At 40.1% G+C, this 15,034-nt stretch overlaps 1 protein-coding gene across 1 annotated transcript in view; it reads right to left on the bottom strand.

Moving 5' to 3' along the window:
* Positions 1-15,034, bottom strand: part of LOC136882067 (protein bunched, class 1/class 3/D/E isoforms) — a 285,530-nt gene that overhangs the window by 187,915 nt on the left and 82,581 nt on the right. The window lies entirely within an intron of this gene.

The raw sequence follows: 15,034 nt of genomic DNA, 5'->3' as shown, positions 1-15,034 counted from the left end.
GAAAGTTAAAGGAGGGTTTATTTAATGGTCCCGATATAAGAAAGATCACACTTGAGTGTTTGATAGGCACGAAAGGGAAGGCGGCATAGGGAAAGCATTTACAGAAGACATAACGTTTCTGGGTAACAATAATCTGGGCTCTTATTTTTTTTTTAAATTAAGGTTTGCAATATTATCGCTGGATTTTATACAAGAACGTGACATAATTGATGAATTGCAAGATTGTACACACGTCACCATAAGACCTATCTGTGTCGGTGCGACGTAAAACAAGGATTGTACACATGAGAAATGAGACTGATATCAGTCATTTGTGAACTATACGAACATTCTACCACATATTTCAGTAGACTGTGTTACAGGTCGAAGTCAACATTCCTTGCGCGATAACACAAAACGAGTTAAATTTTCATATTTAGAGCCGCAGTGTTATAATGAATCAATTTAGTTTAGGTAATATTAAGTCGAAATTTTACTTTTTGCAAAGTCTGTTGGAAATAGATCTGGTAAACTGAAGGCACAAAACACACCACTGCTATGTGACATTAACAAGCGAGGAAGTAGTTTTACAGAAACTGAGAGCTGCCAATGTTAAAGACAAATATCAGATTTTACGTATGTCCACACTGAATGAAGAAGTCATAAACATAGCATCAAGACGAGCGAAAGTCACTGTATATTAATCAACGTCGAGAATGGAAACACGAGATTCACTGCATTTCTCATGTCTTGTCCTCTGACATCATTAACACTATGAATCTTGAATTGAATACTAACCGCATTAAGACTAATTTCCTTCTCTTCCCCGTGAGAGTTTAGTACACTTGAACATTCAGCTGCAGCAAAGTACGCTCTGAGAAGAAACTATTACAAAATTGAAAAATAAAATATTTCTCAACATATTAACAGGTGGACATAAAATCGTAAGTGTTAGTAGAACATTAAAATAAAAGCTTACGGTATTTTAAAATATACATTGAAAATATCTAGAGTTCCTTTTTCGAAAATGATCCAAAATGAAGTCTAACTAGTCATTCACAGTTATTTTGTCTGTCTGTTGGTGGAAATATTAGGTAAGTTACATGATTTTAGTTGTAATGATCGATAGCAAAACTAGACGATAGATTTTCTTTGAAATATCTGAACTGAAAAAAGTTTCTAAGCATTTCTGTTGAACTGTTGCATGAATAATAATAATAATAATAATAATAATAATAATAATAATAATAATAATAATAATAATAATAATAATATGGCCTCAGCATTTGAATTTGATACCGCCGACCAGGCCGCCTGCATGTCAGTTAGGCTGTTTCCGACTTCCTCTACCACATGCCAGAGAAATGGATGTCCGGCTTCATGGCTAAATGGTAGGGTGCTGGCCTTTGGTCAGAGGAGTCCCGGGTTCAATTCCCGACAGGCTCGGGAATTTTAACCATCATTGGTTAATTTCGCTGGCACGGGGGCCATCATTTCACCCTCATCACGACGCGCAGGTCGCCTACGACGTCAAATCGAGGCCTGCACCTGGCGAGCCGACATGTCCTCGGACACTAAAAGTCATACGCCATTTCATTTTTAGAGAAATGTATCTCCGTTAGCGATCCTTAGCCGAGTTTTAATTAATTGTGTCTGGTAAACACAAAATGTGTCAAGACATCGTATGACATGGAGTGTAGAATGGACCTGCCTCTGGCGGATTTGAACCAACACCCTACAACTGATCGAGATGATCACTGCCACGGGACCTCCAGATTTACGTGGAATTCGAACGGCAAGGACGTCACCTCTACACGAATTGCCGGGCTTGGTGAGAAGCCACTCGGCAAAGTATCCCTGCACTAAAGGGCTTCCCGTAGTTTCCCACCAGACAAATACAGAGGCTGTATCCTAATGAAAGCCATGACCCCTCCCTTTCCAGTCCTATGAACATTACCTTTTTTATTTTTACAAAACTGAAATTAAAGCACGTGTTCAGTACTTTTAGTGGATAAAACAGGCCTGTGTCTGCACTGAAGATCTCAGATATTCCATACTAAGTTTCAGCTCAATCAGCCCCGTAATTTAGGTGTAATTGAGCGATCTAAAGCTACAACCAGTTTGAGAAAATTTAGAAAACAATGCAGTTTCAGGTCGAAATTTTGCCTGTTGCCTCTGAGAATATTTGAGCAAAACTTCCATGAAATTCCGACGAGTACTTTAGACGCAATGTCGTTTCATTTTTAAACACTAGGATTTAAAATAAAAACAAGTTCAACTATTGGAGGATAACTGCACCAGCTGACGGAGGAAATTACCACTTAGTACGTTAAACGCTCTGGAAATACTTGAACTACGAGTTGTGCAAGTGTAAACAAGAAGATAAACTGTGGTCCTCTGCCTTAAGAAAGAGTGTGGGCGGAAAGATTATCGCCAGAACTAAACGAACCAAAGCTACTACTAGCTGTGCGGTTGTTGTGGCGCTGCGTGGCCTTATTTTAGCCGGACTTGTGTTTCTCCAGCGTGTGGTGACCCACTTCTCCAAGAGAAAAGTGAAAACAGATGAGAATTCGCCAACTTACTGCCACGCTCGTCATCACAGATCGAATGTTGGACAAAACGATACTTGGGTTTTCTCATCTTAAACAGGTGTTTGCACGACCTGAATATCGGGATTTCCAACAACTATGTTTATTTTTAAAATTTTAAAATACTTCAGCCAAAAAATGTGTTTTATTTTTTCCCATTTAATAGTTATTTTATTATCCTACAGCTTACGCCAACGGTGCGCAGATTCCAAGAGAACTTTGGTTCAAGGTGTCTTATGAATGACCCCTGATTTAGCTGGGCTGTATCGATCAAATGGTTGTGCGTTCTTGGCCACGCAGCTATCAGCTTGCACTTGGGAGATAGTAGGTTCGAACCCCACTGTCGCCAGCTAACCAAGAGTTTTCCGTGGTTTCCCATTTGCACATCAGGTGATTAAGGCCACGACCGCTTCCTTCGCTCTCCTAGCACGTTCCTATCCCATCGTCGCCATAAAACATATGTGTGTCGGTGCGATGTAAAGCAAAATAAAAAACCACCAAATTGTCGACTTCTAGGACTGCAAAATGCAAAGGGTCAATGTTTAAAGTTAAATTAGTTTCACACTAACCCCTCGAATATTCGTAAAGGAAACACATAGGTACAAGCAGTTTCCATCGAGTAAATTCTCAGTATGTTGACAGCACTGAGGCTTCCATTCAACAGTGTTGAGACATAAACCTGGAAAGAGCATCGAATAGCTCAAGCAAGATGTAAATAACTTTTGAAGAAATGTGTGTATATGCAATGGAAGTTTCATATGTTTTAATGCAAAAAAAGTTAGTTTGGTGTTAATAAAGAATAAAGTCGTTTAATTCATAATCGACTGTCCTACAATATACATTCACTAATTCGACAAGCTATATTCTGTAGTCATGTAACGAGAGAGATTCTGGAGCTAGAGTTGTATTCAGCGAACTGCAAAATTAACTAAGTAATGATAATAAAAGTGGATAAATATAAAGTAAATCAAAAACACAACCTATAAGCGCGCCGCATTCTCCCAATATGTCGGCTTCAACACAAAAGCTCTTTTTAGTTAAATGTATTGTTGGAAATGTTTCGTTTCAAACACGTGCGATAAAATGAAAGTAATCGAAAGCGATTGTCTCGTACCGGACTGGTCATTGCAGTCATGAGCTGAACAACAGTCCATCACATCATTTGCTTCGTTTTCGTCTTCTATTTCACAAATGTCAAGCACTAGAATTTTTTACTTTTATACATTTATTGTCCAATTCTTTTATCTTAACGTTATAACTCAATAAGCAACAAATGTTAATAAGAAAAAACATGAAAAAAAACGTCAACTTCTGATGACATTCGAATCAGGAGTCAGAAAAAACGCGCATTAATTAACGATAGGGGTAATTAAAGTGCTTTTGGAGCCTCATTTTTAAAGCTATAATTTTCATTTCCGGTAACATCGAAGCTACACTAGTACGCTACATATATGTGGAACAGACATAATGTTTTGTACCGCACAATTTTAAAAGTATCTGCGATAAGGGACCACTTTGGAGGCACTGATTTTTACAATTTGCTTTACGTCGCGCCGACACAGGCGACGATGGGACAGGGAAGAGCCTACAGCCCCAGCATTTGCCTGGTGTGAAAATGGGAATGGGTACAGATTTATCGGTATTTTAGTATTCCTTGCGGTGCCGTTTAAGTAATGGTAACGATATGTTTAAATAAAATTAAACACCTAAATTTACTATTGTGAAAAGTCAATCTGACAGTACCGGTATAGTGCTTCCAAAACCAGATTTATGTGAATGCAAATAACCTTCAACATACTGAGAATTTACACGATGGAAACTACTTGTTTGTTTACCAATAACTCGAGGGCTTAGTGCGAAATTAACTCAAATACATAGGTCTTTACAATAACTGATAGTAAATTCGTTCTACCTGACAACAGATCATAACTCAGCTCCCAACAGTCCCGTATATAATACAATTACTAACTAAAAACATCATAGTATGCTTCAAGTGAAATAAACGCACTGTCCGTTAAGAGTAGTACTGTAAATGAAACTTGGGACGCTTTATTGTCTATCCAATACCATAATTTCTACCCATTAAAATAAAGATACGAAAGAGGACATGTGCAGTGAACAAGAGAGTTAAGAAAACGCTGTCTTTACAAAAAAATATACCTCACATGTTTCCTTCCACTTGTTTGGTGAAGTAAAGATGTACCTCAAGAACAGGGAGGGGGGGGGGGGAGTATTAAAAAAAGTATCCGTTTGCACCTCACCCCAGAAATTACATCTCCAACTATCCCTGAATAAACTGAAAATATCCTCAATTTTATAGACGTATGTTCTGAAAGTCTCCTACTTCGTGTGCAAACAAAATAGCACTAAAGGAACAATAACAAGTGTAGCACTTTAAGTATTCTAGCCATGTCAAAACTCAGCTGCTTCATTTTTTTCAATTTATCTCTAAGAGACATCACATTAATTAAAAAACTGAACTCTAATTATTTTCTGATGGGCATTACACTGCATTTACGGCCTTATTACCAAACCAAGGCAGTTCAAAACGTCAATGAGCTAAAAATAGAATAACGTTATTACACGGGACCATGAATGCGATACGGATATGCACATTACGTACCCCTTCCGACAAAAGTACAAATAAGATCGTGAGGGTTCTCTCACAGCATTTTAAACAGGTCAAGTTCACAGAATCAGAGGTGAAACTCGCTAGCACTGAATGTTCGTACAATCAATTTTTTTTGCAGGAAAAGAGAATAAGAGAAGAAAGTGACACGAAACGCGCACCACACACTTACTCAGCAGCCAGCTGGTGAACACACTAACGACGGCACACCGGCTCATAAGCTAATCTTGGGGCGTCGTGACGTACGGCGTCGTGTCCGCCAGCTGCAATGGCTCGCGCTCCCCCAAGTACAGTCCGGCACATCTACATTACAAGTTTACAATCAGTGTCCAAGAGCTACATTAATTAAAGCCGGAATTTTGGCGTAAAATTCTTTATGGTGCAATTTAATCTACTTATCCAAACCCCATGACACTACAGCCCTTGAAGGGCACTGGCCTACCAAGCGACCGCTGCTCCGCCCGAGGTGTCATGTGGTCAGCACGACGAATCTTCTCGGCCGTTACTCTTGGCTTCATAAACCGGGGCCGCTATCTCACCGTCAAGATAGCTCCTAATCAAGTAAGCTGAGTGGACCTCGAACCAGCCCTCAGGTCCAGGTAAAAATTCCTGACATGGCCGGGAATCGAACCCGGGACCTTCGAGTAAGAGGCAAACACGCTACCCCTACAACACGGGGCCGGCTTAATCTACTTGTAATTAAACAAATATTGTAAGGAGGTCACATCACTATTTCGGACGATGTACTTTGCTTGGAAATCAACGTCATTACGTGGCAAACGGAGCACTGTGTACCATACAGAGAATTCTTATGAAATGTGAAATTTGAATGTTGGCGATACATTGGATGATTTATTAATATGAACAATCACATTTCCGAGAAATTCAGATTTCCATCTCGGCCTCCTCCAGGAGCTTACAAGGCACGTCTTATTAAGATGTATGGAGAAACTAACAAAATGAAACTAGAAGCTGTGTTCAAATAGAATACCAGGTCAGTTAACCAAGTCGCTCAAACTCAAGACAACTTCAAGCCGTCTTACTATTCCGTGAGAATTGTTTAATAAATTGACGTCAAATCTAAAAGAACTACCATTCAATACTACTTAGTGCAGGAATACTTTTAAATCAATGAGTTAGTTATATATTGAAATATTGTATGTGCATGTACATTTAAGGTTTCTTTTTTTGTACTATATCTATTAGGTCTGTAAATAACTTAACGACTGAATACACTGCGTTCTGTTTCTAGGGTGCTTCCAAGTGTGTCATTAATTCACATCTATTTGTATTTTTACATCGCTACACATTGACGTTTTGCTATTCTCCACACTGTTCCTAATTCTCCCAACTTCTCGTTTCCTGTTCTTCGAATCCTTTCACATCCTTTCCTCAAACCGCAATCTCATCAGCTACAGTTTTGTTCCATTCATTTTACGCCATGAGTTCGTGTGTATCCATCACAACTGCAAACAGTTGAGGTGACCATGCATTTAATACACAGTTCAAAAAAGGTAGGGGAACATGTTTTGTAACGTCTGGTATGCGAACGTCAATTTGGTAGATGGGGTTCCAATAGGCGTACAGCATATCTTGGGACATTAGCTACTCAGTGTATGTCAAATCGAAGTTATAGGCCTGCTCCATCTGCAGGCGTAACCATGCATTAAACAGTCAGGTGAACCCTCAAAGCAAAGTGAATAGCGGTACGTCCGTGTGTCGTTGAGAGGTACACAGACTACGGCGGTTATTTGAGCACGTTGTACGTAAACCAGCACATCGCATGAGACATCTTAACGACGTTCAAGTTGAAGGGCTGTCACTTTGATCCAGGAAGGATGGACTTTTCGTCGTGTTACTGTGGATCTCAATGTCTCTCCGTCAGTTATTCACCGCTTGTGGAATCGATACAATGAGACAGGCCAGTTCACAAGGAGGGTTGGATAAGGTCGTGGACGCATGACAACCCCACAGGATGACCGATATCTGACCATCTGTGCGTTGCGGTGTCGTTCTGCAACTGCCAGAGAACTGCAAGAAGACCTCAGGAGGGTCACTCGAGTCACAGTGTCTGACCAGACAGTAAGGAACAGGTTAAGAGAAGTGTCCTTACGACCCGGACGTCCGTTCGAGTGCCCCGTTTAACGCAGCAACATCGCGCAGCTCGCCTTCTGTTTGCCCGTACCCACGTCAACTGGCAACTTCGCCAATGGTGACCTGTGCTGTTCACAGACGAGTCCAGATTTCCCCTGACACAGTGTGATGGACGTCAACGTGTATGGAGTCGCCGTGGTGAGCAGTAAATGCCAAATGTTGCCCAGGAAGGCGACCGATTCGGACAAGGTTCTGTGATGGTGTGGGGTGGCATCAGTAGTGATGGCCGTACGGATCTTTCCGTCGTCCGTGGTAATCTTATCGCTGCCGGGTACATCGAGCAGATACTGCTACAGCATGTGTTGGTTGCTACAGCATGTGTTGGTTGCTGCATACGGTGTTGGCCCTGAATTCGTACTCATGCACGACAATGCCAGGGCTCATGTAGCGCGCATTACGAGAGCTGTCTTGCGAGAACTGGACATTCAAGAGATGAAATGGCCACCAGTGAGTCCCGACCGTAATCCCATCCAGCATGTGTGGGATAGGATTGACAGAAGTGTTCGTGGGCGTCCTGTTCCACCATGACTCTCCAAGACCTCAAACAGGCTCTCATTGAAGAATGGGACCTGAAACCGCAACGTGACCTCCGTCAACTTATACGGACATGCCACGTAGGTGCCAAGCTGTGATAAATGCTCGTGGAGGACAGACAGCGTACTGAAGCTCTCCAACTGATAAAAACCCACCCTGGAGGACTGCTATCGCTTTGTTTTCGCCCCTATTTGGACATTTCCGTGTTCTTCTGTATACTTCAACCATGACGAATAGAATACCAAGTGAGATCACTCACCGAGTTCAAGCGCGCTCCCACAGAGCGGCGCTAGTGGAGCTTAACAGCAATGCTACCCGGTCAGCTGTTTTACACTGATACTCAAATAATCAAATACAACATATGAATAATACTGTCAGAGAGTTATAAATAATATTCTCAGTCCCCACGAAGAAATATCTTTGAACTTTAATAAGAGAACACACGAAATAAATTGAAACATTACGAAAAGCGAAAGCAATATTGTGCTTTACATAATTAAAGAATACTTTTTAAACAGAGTACATTAAACATACACCATATTGTAAATAACACTTCACACTTTTCTAAAATAAATTAAATGAAGTAAATTACTCGCCAAAACTAGTTTGAGGCTACTTTCGATAGTTTAGGAGTAGACTTAGCAGATTGCCCGGCTTGCAGTTCTATGCGGATTTATCTCGCTCTGAAGACGAATGGGCAATCTAAATAGTGGTAGACCAGTTTTGGAATAATGTTCAAAGTGTGTTCAATACAACAGCCAGCTCCTGATGGCACAACTGAGATTGCCTCAATCGAGTCAAGACACACGTAAAAAATATCGCCCCACCATAAATTGAATCTCTTCTCTTGTTCAACTTCATCGAATATAACTATCCTATACCGTTTATTCTCGTCCATTTCATCCTTGAAGTAATCTGAAATAGCACTTATGCAATGAGGATTTACACCATAGGGATATTTAAGGCCTTTGCAGAGTTTCCTCAAATGGCTTTGTAAGGGAAGAGGTAACAAATTATGCCGCAGACAGTGTTATATCCTTCAGGTGATTTTATTCTAAGTAATAAATTCTCTAAAAGAAAATCACTTCTGTACCTCATACCATTGGGAGATTTTACTTGGCATTTCTTTAACACAGTCTCTCTCTAATAATTTTCTGCTTCTTACTAAGAAATTTACAATCTTTAAATTGAAATTCTGTGATCTTAATCTGCCCCTGTAGGAAATAATCCTAGCTTTGGCTGAGGAAAGACTGCATTTAGCTCGCATTATACGAATTGCATTCTTTAGTCACCTTTTGACAGACACTATTGTCTTTTCGGCATCGGTAAGAGAACTAGACTGACCCTGAATTTGACTACAACTAGGCTGACTTTGAACTTCACCGCCTACTGTTCTCATCACTGTTTCACTCACTTCGTGGTTCTTATTCCTTATCCTCTTGTTACTGTCCTCACTCCTTTTCCTACAGGGTGCCTTTCGCGATTTTACCTCAGTGGATAGATATTTCGGTAAATTTGGAAATAGATGAGGCACCGCTCCTGGCTTCAATTTCCACCTCACACGAGGAAGTCCATCGTTTTCACCATTCACAACGAAACAGTCCGCCTTTATAATTATCTTTCCGCGGAATAACTCTAGCCACTTCGCAAACAGATTATTTTCTTTTGGTGGTGTAAAAAATCGCTTCCTTCCGTAACCCGATTTACAACCAGAAACGAAACAGTACGACATTTTCCCGAAATAATAGGAAACTTGTTGATTGCACACACAAAGCACTGCACAGATACTAACACGGACTTTCAGAAAATATTAAAACAAAGAAACAAACGTTAAAATTATTACCACGACTTCACGCCGACAGTTTGGCGCACGTGTATTGCAGCTGGTACATTGTGACTACAGCGCCACGCACCGGCAGGGCCACTAACTACAATGTTAAGAGAGCGGAGTGATCACACTTGGTATTCTATTCGTCATGCTTCAACGGTAAAAAATAAAGGTTTAATTGGTAATATACCAGGGTGTGAGGTATTGTTTTGTGGACCATGGCAAACGTTCAAAAACATGTTCCTCTAATTTTTTTTGAACTGTGTAGCTTTTAAAACAATTTGCAGACCATTGCTTTCAGTACTGATATAGAATAAAAAATGTATTCGCTTACTTGTACATAAGGATACAATTTATTTGATCGACTTCGCCAATTACTAAATATTTATGTTATTTAAAGGCCAATAAATAGTTATATCTTATTCCATTTATTATCATAGACGGATATGCCTGCCTCTGCCATCATTCCATGTTTCTATAAAGTGTTGGGATCAAATACGTACACTGATTATTAATAATAAAAAATGAGAATAAGGTGAATGATAAAACAAACTACTATCCAATCACACTTGGTTAAGTTACTGGAATGAGAATGGTATAATTAAATATTTATTGCAATCAATCGCATATAAAATGCAACAGCAGAACTTGGTTAGTTCGAACCTGAAGGGTCCAGAGAAAAAATTGAATTGCGCAATATGATGCACATTAAATAATTACCGGAATCACAAATTCGAAACGATCCCCCCTTTTTCAGTGGTTCCTCGAGTTGCAATGGCTATATGTGTGGCCATAAAACTGTACACGACATTATATCAATAAACATAAAATAATCATGCCACTACAAATACTATTAATCCTTCACAACTACTTTAAAAAACTGTTAATTTTGCTTTGTTTCGTTTAAATTATTTGCGTAATAAGTGCAAAGTCTTCGAGTTTATCGACTGAAACAGATAATCACTTCGATGTTGTTGTCCAGCCCTTGTCGCTTAATCCATCAGCCATTAATGACGGGTATTGTACCAAGTGTCCACCGTCCAGTCTTCAGTAGCCAGCGGAATGTCTCAATGTGCCGACAGCTGTCTATCAATTCTGGGTTTAGGCCTAATGAGCGGATTTTCTCGGCTATTGAAACTGGAAAGTTCGCTATCTAGAAGGTTATTCGCATCAACTACAACTCCGTTTGCAGCACCTGCGTGATTGTAGTGTACGTTACTTTTCTCTTCCAGCCAGACAGCGTTCCACCATTCTTAAACACCCTTAAAAATATTAGAGTAATAGGGCATTTATACTCAATATACGAATTAAACACGAATGTTTAACACTGTGTTGTAATGTAATGTCAGGGGTATTAGAATTAAAAAACTACGTTCCGCTATATTTAATGATATACAGAACTTGTATAGGAAACATGCAGCACGCCTTTCAGTTAGAACTCCAAAATATTGTGAGGGGTTCGCGCCTGTACCTGCAAATTATGATGTGGTATTATCCAGAAAAAACTCCAGCGCACGCAAATGCAATCTGGACCAGAATACTGAGCGTACCTTTTACTGTATCGGCATCACAGTCCAAAGTACATAGTATGTTTTAAGTTTCCAACAAGGACTATACGTGTTGTTGGCAAACGTGTCGAGGTGTGACTTGGAAACAGACTGAAGGAAGGACATGCTTTGAAGTCTGGCTGTCAAGAGCAGGATCACTTTGCCAATATCAGTCGTTTATTTTGGAACGAACGAAAATTTAAAGCTAGCTTGGTCAAATGGCAACGAAGTATCGACTTTTGGCAATGGCAATAAATTCTAGCCCGGTCAAGACAACTCATTCTACATTTTCATCTAATTGTACCCCTTTATTCAGAATAAGTTTTGTATTCGATATCAAGATTATGTGACAGGTGAGTCTAAAGACTATGCTGAAGAGTTGTGGAAATAATTTATGACACTGATGACAAACACATTATTCATCATGTCGTTTGCTGGGGTAACAAGTTAGACAAGACATCAAATAACAAGAAAGTCAGACCGTCACCAAATAACTTGCCAAGCAATTAATTAGTTTAATGAGCAAAAGGAAGTCAATTTCAGTTTCAAAGCCAAGTTCATTTGCTCACAGATAAAACACTATGTGATGATAATTTATCACCATCATCATCACTCTTATTATGAACAAGTCATCCTTCCGCGTTATCACACAGTTTCGTGAGTAAACGACTTGGTTCTGAAACTACAACTGACTTTCCTTTGCCCAATATTACACAGTATCACGGAGCTTGAAAAAAAAATGCAGCAAACATCATATAGACATTTCCAGCTCGACAATACAAAACTGGAAAACATGAATGAATCATTTCAAGGATTAAAGACGTATATTCTCCTTAGATGGTGCAGGAATACTAACGCAGTACGCTCGCAGCTGCGATGATCGATATTCTGTACGAAAAAAATCAGCATTCGAACGAAATAAATTTTACATCGGTCTGTTTTCAGATCGAGTTTGATGTACGAGAGTGAAAGCTAGATACTGTATATTTTATTCACAAGTTGGAAGTAACAGACATGAAAGGGGTAAGAATGAAGAATGAGGTGTGTGAATAAACCGACTTTGGGATCATGTGAGACGGATGGAGGAGGAAAAGTTAAAGAGAATGGACTCAGTAATTGGGGGAGGAAGGTTATTTAATGAGATGGTAGAGCTTGTTGTAAATAGAAGACTGCGACGGAGCTTAGTTAATTCGCAGCGGCTGCAGACTGAACGCCGAAAGGCCTAACAATCTACAATGAAGATATACGAATGTGAGATGTAAAAAAAAAAGACAGTATTTCTAAAGCTACGAGGAGTATCGGAATTGCGCTCGTTGCAGTAGCATTTTCTACTACAGCCAGATCTCTTAAACACTACATCAAACACGTGTGTGTGCGCAACACGAACAGCGTAGGTACGTTTCTGTGAAAAGCACAGGAAGTATCGGATCGACGTCAAGTTCCAGGATACTTCAAAAGGAGAGACAATCCACTTCTCCCGCGTAATATCGGGGATAATTTGATCTCCAGTGAAGATATAAATATATCGTGCAGCTCCAAGTACCATAAATACGGATGTGCAACATAATTGGCGAGGATTTCTTAACTAAACTGAGCTATTTTAGGGGACACGCTCGAAGAATGAGCTGTTGCGTGACAAAAATGAACACAGTATTTGGGGAAAGGAGAGGCAATAGAATGCGAGGTACACTGCCCACCTTCGTAGCTGATTTTAGCTGCCGGTGAAGGCATTACATGGGATCGAATGGTGGTACATCAGTGGGTTCCAAACAACCACCACCGATCACGTACAAAATTATTTCTAAAGCTCTTTTAAACCGTTTAGAAAAGTAGCGAGTACCAAGCGGGTTTCAGGAAAGCTGAACAAATATGGAATTTGAAGACTATATTAAGGATCCGTCAAACTACCAGCACGATCGTCACTTCTGTGGACTTTAAGAAGGCGTATGATTCTTTGGACAGACAGACCGTTTTTGATACTCTAGAAGAACTCCGAGTGGACAGGAGGACCAGAGAACTAATCCAGCAAACTCTCATGAATACGACTTCCAGAGTGAAATTCCTGAGCCTTTTGAAATATGTACGGTAGTTCGTCAAGGTAACTGCATCTCTCCCATTCTGTTTAACTTAGTTCTGGACAAAGTTATTAGAGACTGGGAAAGGGACGTCAAAGGTGTGAGCATCGGAAACTTGGGAAGCAAAGTCAAGGTGAAATGTTCAGCCTTTGCTCATGACCTATGAGACATTAACTAAGACTAGAGATGAACTCAGATACGCCGCAGAGATATTACACAATACAGCATTAAAGGCAGACCTCCAGATATCGTACGAGAAAACCCAGTTCATGCAAAACCTACATAACAAAAAAACTCCACTGGAGATGGAAAATGGCACAATTTCACAGGTGTCCTCCTTCAAATACCTTGGAGAAATCATAGCACCATGGAGACTAGACAGTAGGGTAAACATGGAAAGAGCCACTAAACTTCATAAGGCGTACAGGCTAACGTGGAATTACTGAAACAAGAGAGAGTCATATCGCGCAATGCATAAATACGACATTACGGGACAGTTGTATTGCCGGAAGCTTTATACTCCTCAGAAACCGTAACCCTAGGAGGTCACTCTAAATTATAGAAATTTGAAAACGAAAAAACAAAAAGAAAATCCTCCATAAAATGTATGATCCCACGAGAGAAAATGGAATATGGATTACGAGGACAGGTTCACTGATGCTGTACGCAAGAGATGCCGGAAATTATAAGGCCGTATCTATAGAATGGAGAGCGACAGACTCGCCCAAAGATTATTTAAAGTAATCAACTCAAAATAAACTGGCTAGAAGAAACTAAGGCCGACCTCCAAGAAATGAGCATCACAGACGATCGTGGAGTAGCCAAGCACAGAAAACTGGTAGGAAGTGGTCCACATAGAACGCAAGATGCAACACAGTGCATTCATGAAGACATTTTGGGAGGAGAAGGCGGAAACCATTAGGCTAACGAGCACGTTCAAACGCGCTCTTTGAATGGACATAACGAAGAAAGAAGCAAAGAGGAAGAAGAAGAAATTCATTGCCATTGTGAGATATCGCAGTGTAACAACGAAATTAAAACACACATGACGTAACAACAGAGATTACATGAAACACCAACATATTACAAGAAATTACAGTCTATCAAAATGGGACATTAAACGATAACGAAAGACGAAAAAGGTATGCCTTAAATACGTGACCAACATTTCTTACGAGTAGTGTAACATAATTAAAAGCAATCGCACATCAATGAACACGAAATCTGAGGGAAATAACTCAGAATATTCCCCGACATGTAATGTAGCCTTCGCGAAATGTACGGAACTCCTACGGTTTATTTACTCACGTCCATCAATCGAAATGTGCGTTTTCATTGCATGAAAGGGTGTCTGTTTGGTTGGCGCAGACACATTATTGAATGTGGCCGACGAAGCTGGTGCCTGCGCGGTTTGTGTTGTCACCTTTCGACACTGGGTTTGAACCCCACTCTCGGGAACCCTGAAGATGGTTTCCCATTTTCAAACGAAGTAAAAGCTGGGGACGTACCACTTCCTTCACACTCCTAGTAGCCCTTTCCTATTCCATTGTCGCATTATACCTATCTGTGTCTCTTGAGATGTTAAGTAAACTGTAATACACATTTAAAAAAAATTAAAATTAAAATGTCAGTGGACGTGACATTAAAAAACGCTACGTTTCTCCAAAAATGAAATTGTTGCACTTTAATTATAATAGCTG

Source organism: Anabrus simplex, chromosome 10, assembly GCF_040414725.1.
Source record: "Anabrus simplex isolate iqAnaSimp1 chromosome 10, ASM4041472v1, whole genome shotgun sequence".
Classification (NCBI taxonomy): Eukaryota; Metazoa; Arthropoda; class Insecta; order Orthoptera; family Tettigoniidae; genus Anabrus; species Anabrus simplex.
The sequence above is the reverse complement of the archived record's forward strand: the minus strand, read 5'-3'. Positions and strand labels throughout refer to the sequence as shown.